Raw genomic sequence first — 19,469 nt, 5'->3', positions numbered from 1 at the left:
TCAGAGTACCTGAAGCCTTCACAGTTAGAACTGTGTAACTAATAATTAAATAAAAAACCTCAACCTAATACACCTGTTACAAATATCTTCTCACCAATAGCGTACTTGGTACGTACCTGTCACAGTCAGCACAGATCCAGACTGGCCAGTCTAGCCCTTAATACCAGGGCATCCCATCTTTGCTAAACTCCTCTTTTCCATACTCTTATCTTGCAGCAGCAAAACCAGAGGCACCTGCCTTGGAGATCAAAAGCTCAACACAATGATTCAAAGGTACCAACCACCTCAGAAACACAGCAGCACTACCCAGCACTTCAAGGAATTAAAGCACAGTACATTTGTTTAGCAAATGCTGACATTTCAATACTAGCCATCACAAGTGCTATTCTCACATGACAGCCTAGAGTACGACAAACACTGCATTTCTGCCTCTCCCTTAAACTCCAACTTTCAAATACACGCTGTGTATTTACTGCTTATATGCTCACACCAAACATTTTAACTTCGTGACAGGTTTTGTACAGTATTATGTTCAGAAAGAGATTCAGTCTCTAACCACATTTGTCCTAAGTGTTAAATTACAGTATGTGTATGTTAAGGCTTCAAGAATAACCAATACCTAACTCCGTATTCACGCAGTTCCTTCAGGGAAGGCTATAATACACGGCCAGAGAGTCCCTGGCAGTTGCTGCTGGAGCAATCCTGCTATTATTTCAGGCAGTGGCTTGTTAAATAAGCCTTTGCAATATAAGCAGTGCTATACGTGCACTGAAGTCACCATCAGGCATTAAACAAAAACAAAACGAACAACACCCACAAATGGCAAGACACTCTTAACTAATTGTGAGCTACTTTATTAACACAGAACTAATCCACAGCTATTCAAGGGTGGCAAACCTATACAGAAATAATTAATCTAATTAAGTGTAACAGAAATTCTCAATAAAAATAATCAAGAAAAATTGGTTTCTACACTTGCATATCCCTTTGCTCATTATCGTCAAGAAACACTCCACTAGTAATGTCCACGGCACGCAGACTCCTTAAGTAAGGCTGCCTTTCCCAGGCTCTTCTCGGTTGTGTTTCAAAGTCAGGTCAGCTGCTCAAACTGATCTCTGGCAGCAGCCCTGGCACTTCAGCGTGTAAATCCAAATGCTCAGACATCAGTCCAGCCTGAAAACCACAGGGACATCGATATTTCAGTAGAAGCGACGGCCTCTTCACCCATTTCAATGTTAAATTAACACATACTTGCCACTATTAGAGCTTGCCCCTAGCAGAAGTCTGAGTTTTCCTCATTAAGCTTTAAACTAAGGGCTACTCGGAAGAATACGCTTTGCGCATATTCTGCACAAAATCCCTCACGGTACCACCTAGAGACACTTTCGCAAATCACCGCCTTGATCAACAGTTACGGCTGCTTTGAAAGTTGAAGGTGCCTCCATATCCTAAAAAGAAAAACTTTAGATCTTCCAGTGAACCCCAGAAGTTTGTGGCCATTCTTTACTGCTAGGAATACACAAAAGTATTAATGTTATTTCTACTTCCACAGATTTCACACCAATAGCAATAATACTGGGCAGCTGAAGCAGGGATCTGCTGATATCTCTATTTTTAGACCTCGACAAGTATCCCTGTCGAAGCAGCACTGCCAGGTATCTCAAATACACACTAACAAAAAAAAACAAGGCTTTGGGAACAACCAAGTGGATGACAAGTGGACCTAAATCTTCTGATGCGTAATCCAAGACTCTGAAAAGATCACCTTTAGGAACCCGAGCAAATCTGGAAGTATCACCTCATGTTCACTCTGTGGGAGCTCCAATTTAAAACAGTCAACAGCTTGGAAAAATTCTTTCAGAGTCAAGCAGGAACACAGCTCACAGAAGAGCTGCAGATTCAGAAATACAACTGACTGTGTGTAAAACCTGGGAATATGTAGATTTGCAGGATTACAGAGCCCTCCTTGACTAGCAAGACTCTGGCAGAGGGTCTGAAAGAGCAGGATGCTTCTGAGCTCAATCCAGTTTCTCAGCAAGAGCAGCAAGAACAAGCAGTCTCACAGATGGATCCGCGTGGGAGGGAGAAAGGATAAAAAGTCTGCCTCGGGAGCCTGTTCCAGCTGCTACCGAAGTCTTGGAGGAGTCGGTACAAACTGGGCAGTTACCTATAAAAATCTACCGTCTTGGCTTTTCCTGAGGCCCTCTTCTTCCCCTATCAAATGTTTTTCCTCCACCCTAATATTTGAAAGAGTTCAAATCAGATAGCTGAAAGCAGCACTTGACAGAATGTAAATAAATACTGTGAGGTTATGGACAACGTCCATCTCATTTCTTCATCCTTTCCTTGTACATCACCCTAGCTGCAATAATTCAGAAGCACAAAAATCAAAATTCCTTTTAAATACTTGACTAAGAATGTTATTAAAAAAATGGTACATTCTTTTTAATCAAAATCCCCCTAACAACATTTCCAGTATAAGGCAGAGTTTCTGTGATCAGCAGACAGCAAGCTCATCTCACAGACTGAAGCATTCCCAGGCAAACTCCAGGACAGCTGAAGCTTGCTATTGATGCCCACGATCTAAACACAACACTTTGACAACACATTCAAAGCCCCTCTAATTCATGCAAATTGAAGTTTCAGCAACTTGTAACGTAGCCCAACATTTTAAAGCTTACCATTGCATCACTATACTAAAGTCCCATTAAAGCATTTCGGCAGCACCGAGATCTCTCTACCTTGCTGACACTCGTCTTCGGCGTGTGCCGTACCAAAGGTATCCGCCAAATCCTCTCCCTCCACACTGCCAGCAGAGCAGACACCAAGAGGGAAAAAAATCAGATCATCATAGAAAGTTCGCCGTTCCAGCTACTATTTTTCTGTAGACTTGCTTAATTGGGCAGCTTTCAAACCAAGTCTTATTTTCTTCACCTGCTTGTGCACACACACACAATCTTCTTTTCTCTTTCAAAACAGCTTGATATAGACAAAAAAAAAAAAAAAAAAAAAAGGATATTGAGACCTTTTGAGACCTTTATGTGATTAGTTTTGGGAAACAACAAAGCCTTCAGCTTGCCAACCACATTTTCACTCTAGCTCAGCTTTCAAATGCTAAAAATGAACAACCCACAATTCTTTACCTGGGGTTGTTTTTCAAATCCTCCTATACAGGTAAGGGAAAGGCAGAGGGAAAAACATCTACCTTTTCTGTTCATGTACTTCAGCTGTTACAACCCACATCTGAACTTCTTGTTCCTTCTGACAAAGAATCCAAATTACTGGTCACTAGCCATGCCTAACCCATCTGGTCTACCAGCATAAAATAGCTGAGTACATGTGTCATCAATCACTGTTAATTACTTCATTAACTTGGAAAAAGAATATTGACTTTTTTGTAAAGAACAAACATTGTTTAAGGTTAGTCTAGTTCTTTTTATAATTGAATGCTATCTGGTTACCAAGAGAAAACAATTTAGCCTGAACACTAAAGCAACCCTGTCACATAACTCGTTCAATTCTTTTGTCTAGTAAAACATTTCCCCAAGTTTCTTTTGGAAGTGACTACATGGCAACGCTAGTTTTAACCGGCGTAAGTTTAACCGGAACCCTCATTAAGCATGTTCTCAAATACTCCGTGCCCACTGCGCAACCTGAACCACGCTGCCACTCCCACCCGCTACCACCCTGCTTTTTAAGTTCTGACCTTTGTCATGCTCTTGGAAAGAAACATGCCAAAAACCAACACCAAAAACCACCACCAAATGTTACCATGCTAACTAAAATTGGTTAAGATTCATCCAGAATTGGGTTTGCATGATGCAAACTCCTCCCTGGCCTCTCCTAGGCCCGCAGGCCTCAGGTAAGCACCCTGGGCTCTGGCTATTGCCCAGCTCAGACAACAGCAGCACGCCCTCACCCGCAAAAGCCAGCACCACGGGTTCCAAAGTTTACATTTTCGTACTTTTTATTACTTCTTTCTTACTCTGCATGCTAATACTGTCCCTGAAACACCACACTGCTCACAGCAATGCAGTAACTCAAGGCCCAGCCCTAACGGACTTGTGGTCCCTTCCATTTCGTCTTTTAATGCATATCTGTGTTCCTACAGCCAATAAAAACGTCTTACAGTGTACAACTGCAGTGCATTATCTATTTGGGTACCTTCTTACTCAAATCATCTGAACCACAGCATCACCTAAACCCAAATTTTATGTATCAGCATGAAGGATACTGCATTGAGCAGAAAAAAAAAAAACAAAAAAAAAACAAACAAAAAAAAAACCACCAACTTTGCCTTTAAAGTGTGACATAACTTTTTTTTTTTATTTGTTGGGAAAACCTTTTCTCCTCTCATCATCAGCATATGAAAAGCAATGCTGACATACCCCTGTATCATCAGCATGACAGAGCTGGCAGTCAAACACTGAAATTCAGATAACTGATAGAGTATTAAAAGCTAAGTCAACAGTTACTTTTGCCATGTAAAAAACTTTAAAGAGTAGCTAGAATTTTTTTTTTCTTTAAATGATATGTGACATGATAGTTAGCAGTGATTTCCCTCCCCCCCTTCGAGAAAATCCAGAGAGCCACGTTTGCTAAAACACACGGCTTTCAGGCTGAGGTTTATCAGGCAGGGAAGGCACAGCGAGCAGCATCCTGGAAGCACACGGGATCACCCCTCGGGATGCTGTTCTACCCCTGCCTTACCTGCCAAAGCTGCTGAGATGTCAAGCACATGTCAGTCCAACGGGCAGCGATCCCCATGGGAAGGGAAAGTAAAACATATGCAGGGGTTCCATTTTCCACTTGCTTCATTTTTAAATTACAAGTCACACTCCCAGGCCACAAACACGGCCAGAATAGAAAATTAACTCAACCACCAGAAAAAATGTACATTCCTCTGTTGAAATACTCTTAAGTAGTGCTTGATTTTTAATTACCAACATCATCCTTGAATAAAATCTAGAATATGCAATCGAATATTTCAAGTTTGCAGCTGGCAAGCAAGAAAAGCAAGAAGGAACAACTGACATTACTCATACTTCAGAGGGTCTGGGCTTGGTTTTTACTTACTTGTTTGTAACACCATCAAAGTGAAAAAGGACAAAACTCTTTAAAAAAAAGTACTTGCAGGTTACCTTTAGAGAGACAGAGGCCCTCAGACTTTTGAGACTTTACTTACCAGGTGCTGCTTCCAACACCAGGGCTGTTATTTAACTCTGAATAAAGGAAGAGCTCCGTTTTCTTTACGATTTGCACCACATTTTGTATAGCCCATTTTGTCTGCTTGCACAACACGAACCCAGCAAGACAAATTGGAATTGTTCCTTGAAATAAGAAAACTGGATCGTAAAGCCACAAAGACTGGGACATATTTCAAGGACTGATACCATATCTGCCATGTTTTTGTGTTTTTTTAAAGTAGGTTTTAAAACACCGTCAGGTGCCAGAAGACAGACTTCAACTCAGTGTCCCTAAGGAAGCTTTGGAGCTCTAACTTGGATATGCAAAGATTCACATTCAGTTAACTTTCTATGACCTAGATTAAAATTTATTCTGCCGTTCATGGCTTTACACACTAAGAAGCATAGCTGCAATATTCTTCCCTTTAAGACGCTCCTCTTCCAGGGTAGAAATCAAGCAAAGTGATTTAAATCTAGTTTTGTCTTCTTGAGCCTTCTCTTTCCATTTTTCAAACACCATTGCCCAAACTTCGGAGTCTTTTATTCACTGTTTTGGGATTTTGCACCTTTGCATGCTCCTAAACATCCTTCTCCAACCTTGCCACTAACAGTTCCAGCTACCACAGCAGGGGGAATTGCTCGGCTTCCAAGATGAGCTGCCATGAGCCACCAAAGCTCTGCTGTGCAGAATCGCCCCTGGCTTTATCGCCTGCTACTGGGAGTACTTGAAAATAAACAAACAGGAAGGAATACAACATACTTTCAAAAATCTTTGATTTTGTTGTTTTTAAATGCTGATAGCATCACAGGATGGTTTGGGTGGGAAGGGGCCTTTCAAGGCCACCCAGTCCAACCCCCCTGCAAGGAGCAGGGACATCTCCAACCAGATCAGGTTGCTCAGAGCCCCGGCCAACCTGGCCTGGAATGTTTCCAGGGATGGGGCATCCACCACTTCTCTGGGCAACCTGGGACAGTGCTCCACCACCCTCAGCGTAAAAAAATCTGGATGCATCTTGTGATACGACAAACATAATGATTAGTAAGTTACATTATGTCAGAGGAGAAAAAAAAAAAAAAAAAAAAAAAAAAAAAAAAAGGCCTGATAGCTAACACTGCGGTCCCTTTCTGTAGGAAGTCAGTGAAAAATGGATTTTAGTCATCTCTGAACTTCCATTTCAGCACCAATATTAAATTCAAGCAACGGTACGCAGCTGCTGCAAAGCGAACGTGGCTCCCTGTGACCTCGAAACAGTCTGTATACAAAGCACACTCCAAGGCTGGGGCAGGGGGAAGGAGCTTGAAGGAATTTTTTTCCTGAAATGGAACGGGGAGATAAGACCAAGTGAAAAGGAGCAGAGGTTGCTGACATACCTAGATGCACAGAAGCCAGGAAATATGCAAACAGTTAGACATTTCTACCAAGAGTGCAAGAGGCCAGTAACATTCAAAAGCAACTTCAATTCTGCTAAGATATATTGCATTAAAGCAAGAGAGACAAGTCCAGCACAGAACCCTACACAACAGTTCCCTTCGACCAAGACAGCTTTACTTCTCATTCAAGAAAATACTGAACAAAGGTTCATATTCAAAAAATGTCTCCGCTTTGAATATCGCAGTATTTATGAATCACTTTGGACATTTACTTTTTAGTACTCTAATTTGGAAGTACTATAAAAAAGACTCTACGTAAAGCTGTACAGCATCCTGCCAAAGCTGCACCAATTACCAGTTACAAACACTTCCACAAACTGGGAAAGAGCATGTTGCCCAGAAGCCACAAACAGCAAATTTCACCCAAGATTTCAGAGAGACGAGAAAATAAAGGCTGTATTGACCGTGCATCCCTGAAGACAGATATTACAGTGCAAGAACTGAAGTTTACGTGACTTGATAGCAGATGATAAACTCAGACGTTAAGAGCTGTTTCAAACGGCAATACTTGGACATCCATCTGTTGTCCTTGAAGCTTTGAGAGGGAGACACACCAAGCAGAAATACACATATTTATAAGAAAATAGGAAAAATAGATTATCTATTTATATTTACATGAAATATATCTATCTGAAATAAATACATACATCTGAAAACACCAGAGCCAAAGAAAGCATTTATATTTATTTCCACTTGTTTTTATCTGCCTGCTACCTCTGAATCAGAGGGACAAGCTCAAAGGTCAGTTCTGGATACAGTCCGAGATATGCATTTTGCACATTTATAAGAGCAAAAGCAGCTTTTCCCCACTATGGCAGGGACTGAACTCGGCTTCGGTGACTTATTTCATTCAATGAGCCTGTTTCCTAAAAGCAGGAGAAACACACTCCAACAAGGACACCTGCTCGACAGCCCTCGGCTTCTCTTCTGAGCAGAGTACGTGGGGAAGTCAACCACCTAACGAGCATGGAGAACTTCAGCAATCGCCAGCATCAAAAAATAAGCATGTACAAATGCTAGGAAGATGTAAAAAAGGGGAAAAAAAAAAAAAAAAAAAAAACCCAAAAAAACAAACAGACCTTTCCAGGCTGAATAGGCCTCCCACATATAGCACAAAACAGCAGAAACAATTTACTCAGAAACATAAGCCAGTGCAGAGAGACTAAAGCAACCTGCGACTCCAAAAGCAGGACCTGTGGCCAGCAGTGAGGATTCAGGTATGACCGCTTGCAGGAAACCATCTCCAGATCCCTCCGTACCTACAGCAAACGTGCAGACAGCAGTTTAGCAAGAGATCGCTCTGCAGAACTCACGGCACTGGAAGTCCTGAAGAAAGGTTATGACCAAGCACAGTTGCTGACAGGGAAGGGAGACTCAGAAAAGGTTCAAGAGAAGAGGAGGGAAAGACACAAGCGGCCGCAGAACAGCAGGCAGTGAAATGCCCGCGCTCAACACGCGCTCTTCGCACTGCAGCCACCCCAAGCACAGCACTGGACGCTAATTCCAACCGGTGACACGGCCTCGGTCCTTCTCATTCCGTCACCCTCCCGCGGCTGCAGGAACACGTTAGTACCTTCTCCTGTGTTTGCTTGAATTTCACACCCACACTTGTCGGTTGGCTCCAGCATACGCTCAGAATCCAGTTACCCGCGCTCAGAGGCTGCAATAATTGAGATTTTTCGTTGCCAGCGTTAAGAACGAGCCTCAGAGCTATACACCGAGGCCCTGGAATTTAAATATACGATAACACTGTAAATAAAAGGAAACAAATTCCTTAAGGAAAACGTTTTTGCATGCCAGATCAGTTCCCAATAGTAACTGCTCTGCTTTGACAAGAGATAAATATTTACAGTCCAGAACAGAGAACACCTTGTGTTGCAACACTAGGAATGCAAGCTTCATCAGTCCCCAGCATACTTAAGAGGTTATTTCGACTTATGAAAAAAAAAAAAAAAAAAAAAAAAAAAACCAAAACAACAACAAACCCAACCCACCCCCCCAAAAAAAACAGCAACAAAACATATCTGAGTACTTAGAGGCACACACATTAGTCTGCTTATTTACACCACCAAAGTGAAAAACTGAAGGTAGTCACACAGAGAAATTGTCAAACATACTGAATCCGGAACAGATTTTCACAAAAGGAGACCTCATCCCCCAGGGAATGTAGACAGTTTACAGCAAAAGTCTAAATTATTGCCAAGAATATGCTGCTTTTTTTTTTTTCTTTTATTTAAATACAGCCTAACTTGCTCCTCTTTAAAGCTGCTTTAGTGAATGCAGACACGGAAGATTTTTCTTACTGGGGCAAAAAGGCAGCAAGGCGGATCAGATGTCCATAACAAGCTCTTGGGATTGAGGAGGGTACCACTCTGGGAATGTCCTCGGAAGAGGGAAGAGAAAGCTCAGGCTCTGGCTCATTAGGCTATCTCAGCTTCCAGTGTGCCTCCCAACCTCCCGGCTTGATCAGCTCCTTCCAGCAAAGGAAAGAATGTGGGGAATGTCATTCATAATGGCACTTGGGAAGATCTAGGAATGGAAAGTATACAATAACTGGATATCCTTCTCACGAGCAGAGGTGATAAGCCCCATGCAAAGAAGATGCTTTCATTCCTAGCCGTGTCTCAAGTTGCTTAGGTTTTCTGCCATTTTAAATGAGGTAAATACTCAACTAACATGAATGCAATTTATTTTCCTCCTGTCTATGCAGTCCTGACTCCAGTTTCTAACAGGACCTGCACAAGGACAGCCTGGTATAGCTGTTACACTCCAGGATTCCATATCTGGAGTGTAATACCCCTCTCCCAACAGCTATTTGGGCTTTTACGGCACATAACCTTTGAAATGCAGCAGTCCAGCTGCTGGCAGGCTTACGGAAGAGTTCGATGTCTATCTAAGAGTCTCAGTTTTCTCACTTCTTCCCTTACAACGGAATTATTACCTTGTGCAAAACTTTCCTGCCTTGGCCTCACTCACGTCGTGGTCAGCATTACTCCACGATACCATCGCTGCAACCGGTCAAGCGCCCTGCCTTACATTCTGTGCACAGTTCCTCATGTGCTCCCCTGCCTTCAACATCCCTGTACGTCCATTTATTTTTAGACCAGCATTTTTATAGCAAGGACCAGAAGCAGCACACTTCGAGTGCCAGACTGAATTCAGCTGAAATTTCTAATACTGTCAATAACTGGCATAAGGATTCTTTAGTCGGAGGGTCATACAAAATTGGTACTAGCGATGTGTCTGCCATCCCAGACCACTGCCAACCCCTGGGCATTCACTGCAGTGCTCTCCCAGCTGCCCCCAGGTTACCAGCCAGTTCACCAAGACCTGCCCAATATTGCCCAGAACGGACTCAGACCTATCCATCAAACGAATGGATCGTGCTTTGTTTTTTTATCTGTTGGCAAGCTTTCTGCACCGAGAAGGATGCGATCCCCCCCCTCCAAACAGAACACCAGCTATCTTTATATTTGCAGTGTGGAAAATAATTTATTCTAGGAGGCTCATGTACATCAAGCAGGTGAGGAAGAACTGAAATGCAAATACAGATCACGGTAGCCAATTTCTGTTCCAGTCCACTGGAAGGATCGGTTACTCAGCAGGATATCTAACACCAGAGCCAAACGTACCTGACTGCAAGTGGTCTCTTCATCTTGCCTTTCCTTCCCCTTCTTCACAGAACGAAGAGAAGACACAAAGCTTTGAGCCCACTCACTACCAAACACATGAAGCCTTGCTTCATCGCACTGCTGCCAAGTAAAACCAGGCTTCCTGCTTTGTAGATGGAGCAGGAAAGGGCTGTGCTTAGCACCGACCCAACAGAGATCCTGCTAGCATCGCAGGGAGCCGTTTCTTTCACTGCCCCTGAAGATGCTCCAGCAGCACAAACCATACTCAGAAACCGCACCGTTCCCTTGGGAAGGTGGCACAAGGCAGCAGGAAACTGCACCTTACTGCTTTCTTGCCCTCTGCGGTTTTATAAAAGGTGTCACCATTCACCTTGTCCAAAAAGATCTCAACAAGAAACATGATCCGATATCTTCTGAGAGATTCCAGAAAGATGCCCTACCACCTTGTTCACACCACGACCCGGAGAAGTCTCCTCTTTTCATTTAAAGAAATTAGTTCCACCTACCCAATGCTCTAAAATACAATCCAGCCTGCTCAGTCTTACGGACAAATTCTCCTTCTAGGAGCCCTCCTGCCTGACGCACTGCGCCGCAGGTCTTCCCTCTCCGTCGGTCCTTGCAAATTAAATAAACTTTACATCCTTACTCGTTTGCAGTTTGAGTCACTGCATTCAAAGTCAAGGCAAATAGCCCATCCTTCACCTCATCCCATCTCCTTCCAGATTAGCCAGCATTCACAAAGACCCGTCCTGCTGTGTTTCCCTTCTCACTGCCCTGAGCTACCAAGCTCTCAAGGTTAAAATTCACAGAGTTTTCAATTTTTCAGAATCCTCATCATCTTAAAGGTGTTAATAATGCAATTTTTCTTCACATAACACTTCACTTTCATGCATGTTATTTGGGTAGAAAAGCAAATCTCACTGATCTACATTTTATGTGGACCTGCAGCAAGAAGATGTATTTCGGATTTTAACAGAATCTGGAACAAACACTAACAAAAACTAGAGAACTGTAGCTCCCGTGGTGAAAAACGTAACTTTCCTAACACTTGGAACAACACTCCCTTTCTGAATACTTGTTGGGAACAGCACACGACAGAATTAAATCATTGTTTCATGCTTGCATTTTGGATCCTTTTCTTGGAGCGATGCACACAAGACAGAAAGCTTTGTCAACACAACACCAGAATGAACTTGAATATTTTTCTCCTGAGCAAATGCAACGTAAGCTATTTTAGTACACTGGGAAAATACAACACAGCAGAAGTACGTTAACTCACTAGAGAGAATGCTGTGAAAGCTACAGGTTTTTACTGAAGCAAGTACAACCCTCTGCAAAATCTTGCACACCAGAACTAGTGACAGGCCAGTTATTAGTAACTGCTATTTCCCAAATTTAAATTAACGCAAATTACATCAGCAAACTAATGTCATCATGTGCGTTTGACAAAGAAAATTTGATTTTACATAACACAAGTCACAGTACACTTTCGCAGAATTTAACGATAATTAAGTCTTAATGACAGACACCTCAGAAAAATTAACTACTTCTTACATGTGAAGTATCAAAATTCTTCATTACTCACATAAGATAAAGGGAGTTAAGTTCAACTGGATGTCAGTGTTCACCAGAATGAGAGCGCGACACGCTTAAAAATATCTTTAAACCAAGGCATTGCCACGCTGCTACGCCCAATCTGAGACGTTAATCTCCTGCACGTTGCTCTATCCTACGATTGCAAAAAGCAAAACCCTTACTACACAATTCTTCATCCATCAGCTTACTGGCTTGTTATAAAGCATACAGATACAAATAAATAAAAAAAAAATTAATAAAATCTAATCTTGACCAAACTAGAGAGAGGTTTATTAGCCTAAGATCCAATTTTCAAATTGCAACTTTTTGGTTTTTAAATACTCCTCGTACGAGGAACAAAGGCTCAATCACTGGATGCGGCCAGACGGCTAAGCGCGCCCACGATGGCGAGTCAACGCGTATTCCTCCGCATTAGGAGGCGGCAGTTTGAAGCAGATTTTAATGAAACTTCTCTGAGGTAATATCCAATAGGAAAACTCAAAGGAAAAAAGATGAAGTTGATCAAGATGCATGTAGCAATGAATGTCATGAAAAAAAAAAGACCGAATTTGTATAGAGGAAGGCCAAGCTGTAACTCCTTGCAAAGGGAAAACCATGGAGGCTTTCCAAAAGGTTTTACAGTCTTCTCCTAACTGCTCCCTTTTCAACATCATTATGCAACCCCTGTGTGCTTTCCTGCTTCTCTACCCCCTTATTTTACACATTCCCCCCCGCCCCTACTTCTTCTAAATTTCCGAAGGCAGCTCCTTTAAGACAGCCAGAAACACAGTGTGTTATTTGTCTCTTCTCCTCCTCTCAGTTTAAGCCGCCCAAGTCTTTCCGGTGAAGAAGCATTGCCCAAAGTCTGCTTGCTGTTCAAGCAGTCCTGGCAATGATGAGCACCACTCCATGAATCATCTGTTATATATTGCCTTATCAACACAGTCCGCTGCAGGATAAAGTAAACCTGGCCTGCTTCAGTCCTCTGCGTAACGCAATCAACATGTGAGTGGCATTAATTACCAGAGCGGTCTGAGGAGTTCCCTCAGCCAAGCACTGGAATATATAGAGAAAATATACATAAGAGACAATCTAAATCGAATTAAAACGCTAAGACACATTTCCTTCCCCACCACACACAGCTTTAACTTTTTAGAAGACTATTCACCCCTTTTACTAGGTAATGACATTGCCACATTTCTAATTATTAAAGCAGACATCTTTAGTGTTTCTGCTGTTTCTCAGCTTACACAATTTGAGGCAAAACCACATATTTTCATGGTTCCCCCCCACCCCCCATCTCAACCCAGACCTCTGAGATCAGCAAGCAAGCTGAGGAGAATCAGGCTCCTTTCATTTCTTGGAGCATTGGTATGCTTGGGCTTGGAGAACCTGGAAGCGAAGATAAATGTAAAACAGAAGTGATCCATCAGGGATGTGGACTCAAAACTGAAAAGCAATTTTGACTTCAGTGACAAGACACATCCTGTCAGCTTCTCTGTCCACTAAAACACACTTTTACAAAAGGATTCCAGGAGGAGTCTGATAAAATTTAAACCAAATGTCTGGCCGTGTAGACTAGGCAGCAGGATTGAAAAAGATGACAGAAAAGCAGTGGGATAACTGGAAACCGGCTAAAGGTGAACTGGAGTAGCAATGAAGGAGAAGGTGACACCACCAACGAAACCAGTAAGAAGAGTAAAGAATACTTGACTTGGCAAATATTTAATGAATGTCATTACCAGTGTCCAAATAACACGTTCAATTAATATTTCTTTGTGGTTTGTGACAAGCTTTGCCGCTTGGAACAGGCTAGCAACAGATACAGCAAATAAACTGTTCTGGTAACACTAGTGCGTGCGCTCCACCCGAGAGGCAAGACCAGTAAAAATATGGTGCCAAGGGTTTGAGGTTTTATATTATACATATACACAGACACACACTCAGTGGCAAGGAGTATTTATTTCCAGTAAATACAAACATATACAATGCCAAGGAGTGTAACACAATCACTTCTTTAACTGGAAGAGGACACCAAGGAAGTATTTTGACCCCAAGATTAAGCTGGCGCAGCTGGGCAGCGAGCACTCAGGTTTTCAAACCCTGAAGAGAGCATCACGTTAGCACACACTTCTGTCACTTACGCCAGAGAGCCACACGCCATCCTTGAGAAAACATGAGGACAACTACTTACTGTGACCTTACAAAGGTACAGCACGGCACACAAGCATTAAAGGAACACTTCAAACAACCCAAAAGTGCCAGAAATGAAGACAGCAGGCTTTCAGTGGAGCAAGCCCAATATTCAGCTGATCAAGAACACAAACGTCCCCCATTAAATTGTCAGTTTGCCCTCCTTAAGCTAAGGCTGTGCAGCAAGTTTTAAGAGATGCTCAACGTGCTAACTCCTTTCAGCACAAGTTATTTGAGAAGCACATTCATGAGCAAACCATTTTAAAAGCTCTTGCTTATTCTCAGCTCTGGAAGATGAAAGAAATTTGGCCTAGACTATTTGATCCTATCACATACTACGTATTTGGTGGCAAGTTTTTGTCTCAATACTTCGTTGTAAATGTGTTTGGGCATGTTCATGTATAGAAAGTCTGTCGCTTCCTCCGATTTGAAACCTACAAACGATCCTAGAGGGCAAGCTTCAGGCATTGCACGAAGTTTCCGAATCACAAATACACCCTAGGACGGCTTTTAAAAGCCTGTTCCCCAGAAAGCACAAAGCCATTCCAAGGAGAGATGAAGAGGGCAATCTAATCTAAAACCATGGACTCCTGCTCAATTTTAACCTTTATTTTTAACACGTCCGACACCTCACCTTGCAGTTCAACATGTGATTTAAGGTTGAAGACTGAGATCAGCTCCTCCTTTTCAGCAGTCTATAAACAGGCAGCTCCTGTGCTTCCACTTCTGCCCACAGTAGAAGGCAAAGAGAGAAAACGAGCGCTCACCACAGAGCAGACAGTCACGCTTGCTCAAGTGGCTGCTTTGGAGGAGAGCGCAAACCGCAAGGCAAGCAGGCTCACAGGGAAAGCGGAAAGACCTGACAGGATGAATAGAGCTTCCTTCCAAAAACCATCCGTAATCTAACACAGGTCCGTGGGACCTGCAAACCTTTTCCAGTCCAGGTAACTCTGAGGGTTCAGAAGGCAGCCTGGGCATCAAGCCCTTGAAGATCTGGGCAAAATGCATTTCTTCAAGAGAACCCAGGGCAATCTGCATCCACCTAAGTATCTTTTACCAGCTCCTGTTACTAGGTAACTTCTTCAGAAGTTCATCAATCTGCAGGTGTCTGTAAGCACACCGCTCCTAGTTAAAAAAAAAAAAAACAAACATTCGTTGTTTTTCCCTTTTCTGCATTAACAGGATGCTGCCTGTGAAACGTGAGCACAGCAAAGCAGAATGCTGCACCTCGACCAACACAAAGATTTACATACGCAAGAAACTACTTTTTCAGTTTTATTCTTTTTGCCAGTAAGTCACCATCAAAAGGCAAGCAATAAATAAAATCAGCTTCCAGTAACGAGCTCGTCTGCATCGCATATCAGGATCTCAGTGTCCTGAACCTGCTGTCTCCTGAGCTGGGGCTGATGGACGCTCCCTGGGCTTCTCCAGCACTTCTTCACTGCCGTCTCTCGGTGCTGCCCACAAGTTCGGTAGCTCATACCTGCCGGTTTTCTTCTACTTTAGGATAATCTGTTGGAGATGGCAGTACGCAAACACAGGCTGCCCAAGAAACATTTCCTCCTGAAGGAATAAAAGCTTTCATGCCATACGTCTGCTTTTCTTTCATGCCTCCATCCCATTAAGTAAATGACAAATTCCTCTGGTATTCCGAGGCAATTTTCAAAATGCATTTCATGCCTTTTCTAATCTGTCCGCTTTCTAAAGCCAAGTCCTGAAGCAAACCCAAAGAAATTATAGGATGGCAAAGTTAAATTTTAAAGATTTAAAGACTTTCGTATTTTTTTCCCCTTAAGTTCAGACAACCAAGGGCACAGCTTAATATCAGCAATGGAAATCTGTCAGATGCGCATGCTAAAACATGCCAGCCAAACATGAAGAAAAACCCATAAACCTGGAAAGCCACGTCTTACACATTTCGCTTTGTACAGAAAATCTGCAGTTGCTAAAACTTACTCTTTCTAACTGGGTGGCATTTTACATTTCCAAATGTAATTGAGTGAACAAGTTGCCATGGTTACAGTAGGATTCTGCAATAACTTTGTTGCCTTGTAATTGCTGTATATTTGTATACAAGCAGCTGAGCTTTCTTAATTCAATGCCCTCTTAACTCTTTCAGAGAGGCTGCGGAGTGACAACAGCAGCTTTTAGGCTGAAAACTCCATATAGCAGCGGTGGAAACATCAGAAACTATTAAAACTCAGTGCCGCGACAGACCGCATTAAGGAAAAAAAAAAAAAAAGAAACCTTGCCAAGAATCAGATTATTATATAAACTTCAGAGCTCCTTAGCTTTTAAAAACATTGCCATTAAAAGAAGGCCAATTCAGATAATTAACTCCAGGTAGCTTTTGGCAACAACCGACAGCACTCTGATGGCAGCAAATACAGCACAAGTCCCATTTATTGACATTCCATAATACCAGTAAATCAAAATGCATTGGCAAGGAAATTATTCTCTCAACGACGAAATTCACCGTAGCACGGAGGGCCAAAATAATACTTGCTCCATCCCTTCGGTCTCAAATTAGCATTACGAAGACAACAGAATACAGCTGCTGGAAGCAAGGATGAAATAAAGCTGCCTGGATACCCCTGCTGAGAAGGGACGGAGAACACAGGAGAGCGCCCATGCCCCGCTCCAGCACCCCGAGCTGCACGCCCCATCCCAGATTTACACGAAATTTTGGCATCCCGAATCCTCCCACACCTTCCCAACCACAGATCCCACTTCTCAGGAACATTTTTAGAGCTGTAATCCACTCTGGAATATCAGGAAAGCCTGCAACACAAAATCCGCTCCTACGGCCAGAAAATAAGCGTTTGTGGTGACAAGCCTAATTTATGCAAATCTTTCCAAGCAGGCTATTGACAAGCAACCAACCACTCAAAAAAAAAACCAAAAAAACACAACCATCCTTCCACCATCATGAAATGTGTGGACCGAGCAACTATGCAAGTGTTTTGAGTAAAGTGCAGGTTTCCTTCCCTTTAAATGGTTCACGGCACCCGAGCTATAACGTCAAAATAACTGCGATGGAAATCCATTCGCTCGCTGAAGATGTCAGGCTGCCTCCTTCCCCACACCACAGCCACCCTGAAGATCACAGTTAAGGAGCCGAGGGACTGCACAGCATCTTCCCTGATAAATTCCTGCAGCAAAACCCACACGCAACCGCTCAGCAACAGCTCCTCCGAGCGCCTCAGAAGCCTTTTTTTTTTTTTTTTTTTTGAGGTTAATTTAGCTTTGTACGAACCAAACCTTCACATTTTGCAGCAGCGTGCACACTTTATTCGCCACCAGCTCCCCAAAAATGCATATTTTGGCGGGGAGAAGCCGCAGGCAGCAGCGGAGGAAGCCCTGCCTCGCCTCGGACCTGTCATTTTGCCTTCTGCAGCCCAAAATTACCTCAGGACTTGGGAAAAGCGCGGTGCTGCTGAGGAGAACACCCCTTGTTTTCTCCTCCTAGCTACAAAAAAAAAAAAAAAAAAAGCTTTTTTTTTTTTTTAAATGATTTTTTTTTTTTTTCCTCCTCCCTTGAGGGGGTTGGTGCTCCGAAGGTCTGAGCTCCGCGCCCGACGCGAGGCGAAACCGGCCCCGCACAAACTTTCCCCAACTCTCGCGTCGGGGGGGGGGGCGGGGAGGAGGAAAGGAACCGGACCCCCGGGGCCGCGGCCCCGTTCGACGCCTCAGGACCTCGCCGCGGGCGTCGACCCCGCCCGCCCCACGCCGCAGGGGCCGTGGCACCGGTCACCGCCCCGCCGCTGCTCCCCCCCCCCCTCCCCGCCCCCGCCCCCGCCCGCCGGACTCACCGCCGCCCGCATCGCTCCCCGCCGAGCCCCGCGCAGCACCGAGGCGGCGGCGCTGCTCACCGGGGGGGGGGGGGGGGGGGGGGCGGGGGAGGCGGGGGCAGGGAGGGAGGGGGCGGAGCTTGCGGCAGCGCCGACCCCACCCGCCTCATTCACAAAAAAAAAAAAAAAAAAAAAAGTGAACGAACGGGCGGGGAAGGCCCCGGCGCGCTGAGTGGGCGGGAGCGCTGCCCGTCACGCCCCGCCACGCCCCATGCCGAGCGACGGAGCCCGCCCGCCCAATCAGCGCGCAGCAGGAGCCGCCGAGTGCCTCAAATCCACCCGCCACTACCGCATGAACGAATCCGATTGGCGGCGGGAGCTGCCCATCACCTCCCCGTTCCCTCCCCCTCCTCCCCTCCCCAACAGCCGTGTCCGGAACCCTCCGCGCTTCACCGTCGCAGCGCAGCGGCAAAAAAAAAAAAAACAGCCGCGCGCCGCCGCTCCCTTTAAGAACCCGGCGGCCGGGAGAGGCCCCGCCGCAATTAAAAGCGGGAGGGCAGAACAGGCGCGCGGCCTTAAGGGGTCCGCGCCGCGGCCAGCCGGGCGGAGCGGCAGGCAGGGCAGGGCCGGGCGCGGCCCGGGGCGAGGAGGCGGCGGGGCGCCGCGTACTGACCTGGGTGGCGGCGGGCCAGGCGGGGGAAAGCTGCGCGGCGATGGCCCCGGGGCGCGGACAGGGCGGCGGCGCGCGCCACCAACGGACTCAGCCCATGACGGGATCCGCCATCTTGGAATTTTTAGATGGAGAGTCACGTGGTGCGACCATTTTTCCCTCCGGCCAATCAGGAAGCGCGGTTTATTTATAGACACGGCTCCCTCATTTCTCCTTCCCCCCCCAGGCCTCCTTCCTATCCCGGCAGGGGGAAGGGAACCAATCAGGCCACGCCCTGCCCCCCCCGGCCCCGCCCCGTGGCGCGCAGCCCGTCGCCTAGGCGACGCCGCGGCCAGGGGGTCTCCGGCCGGTGTCCGCCATGTCGGAGCCGGCCCCCCGCCCCCTCGGCAGAGCGGCGGGGAAAGCCCAGCCCGTGCCGGGGCAGCCGGCCTCGGGGGCGAGGTGGTAGCCCGGGGTGGGCTTTGGGGGCTCCGAGGCCGGCTGCCCTAGGTGGACGGGGTCCCCTCGGCCTTGGAGGCCCAGGTGGGCCAGGTCCCCTCAGTTGCCAGCTTGGGCGCAGCAGCCGCATCTCCGTGCCAAAACGCGACTTTGCACAAACGGCTGGAGGGGAGCCAGGGCGTGACAGAGCACTTGCTTCCCCAGCGCCTTCGAGCGCCATGTGTCATAGCCACAGCACGAAGTGAGGAGTCCTCCCCACAGCACTGGGCAGCTGTTTCCAGAAAGCCACGCAAGTGCAACAACTCTTTTTTCCCCCCCCTCCCCATTTCTCCTTGACCACTGCTGCTTATAGTTTCCTCCACAGTTTCATCTGTATCTGCTGAGAGGTGGAAGCGTAACAGGAAGATTAATTTGGCTATGGGAAACGTGAGGTGGAGGACAGAACTAGCAGAGAAACAGCGGAGGTGAAGCATTCCTTTGAAGTTAATTCTTCCACCTGTAACAAGAAAAGTTGTGCATTTTTTTGCCTGCTTGCCTTAGTAGTTTGACGTAG

At 45.3% G+C, this 19,469-nt stretch overlaps 1 protein-coding gene across 7 annotated transcripts in view; it reads right to left on the bottom strand.

Annotated features, from left to right (window-relative positions):
• Nucleotides 1-18,640, bottom strand: part of HDAC4 (histone deacetylase 4) — a 255,508-nt gene extending 236,868 nt beyond the window's left edge. For all 7 annotated transcript variants that reach the window (XM_086751531.1, XM_086751535.1, XM_086751533.1 and 4 more), the window contains exon 1: nt 18,482-18,640. The gene's annotated coding sequence lies outside the window, so the exon portion shown is untranslated. The remainder of the gene's footprint in view (nt 1-18,481) is intronic.
• Between the last annotated feature and the right edge of the window lie 829 nt (nt 18,641-19,469).

Source organism: Chlamydotis macqueenii, chromosome 6 (assembly GCF_036417535.1).
Source record: "Chlamydotis macqueenii isolate bChlMac1 chromosome 6, bChlMac1.mat, whole genome shotgun sequence".
NCBI lineage: Eukaryota > Metazoa > Chordata > Aves > Otidiformes > Otididae > Chlamydotis > Chlamydotis macqueenii.
The sequence above is the reverse complement of the archived record's forward strand: the minus strand, read 5'-3'. Positions and strand labels throughout refer to the sequence as shown.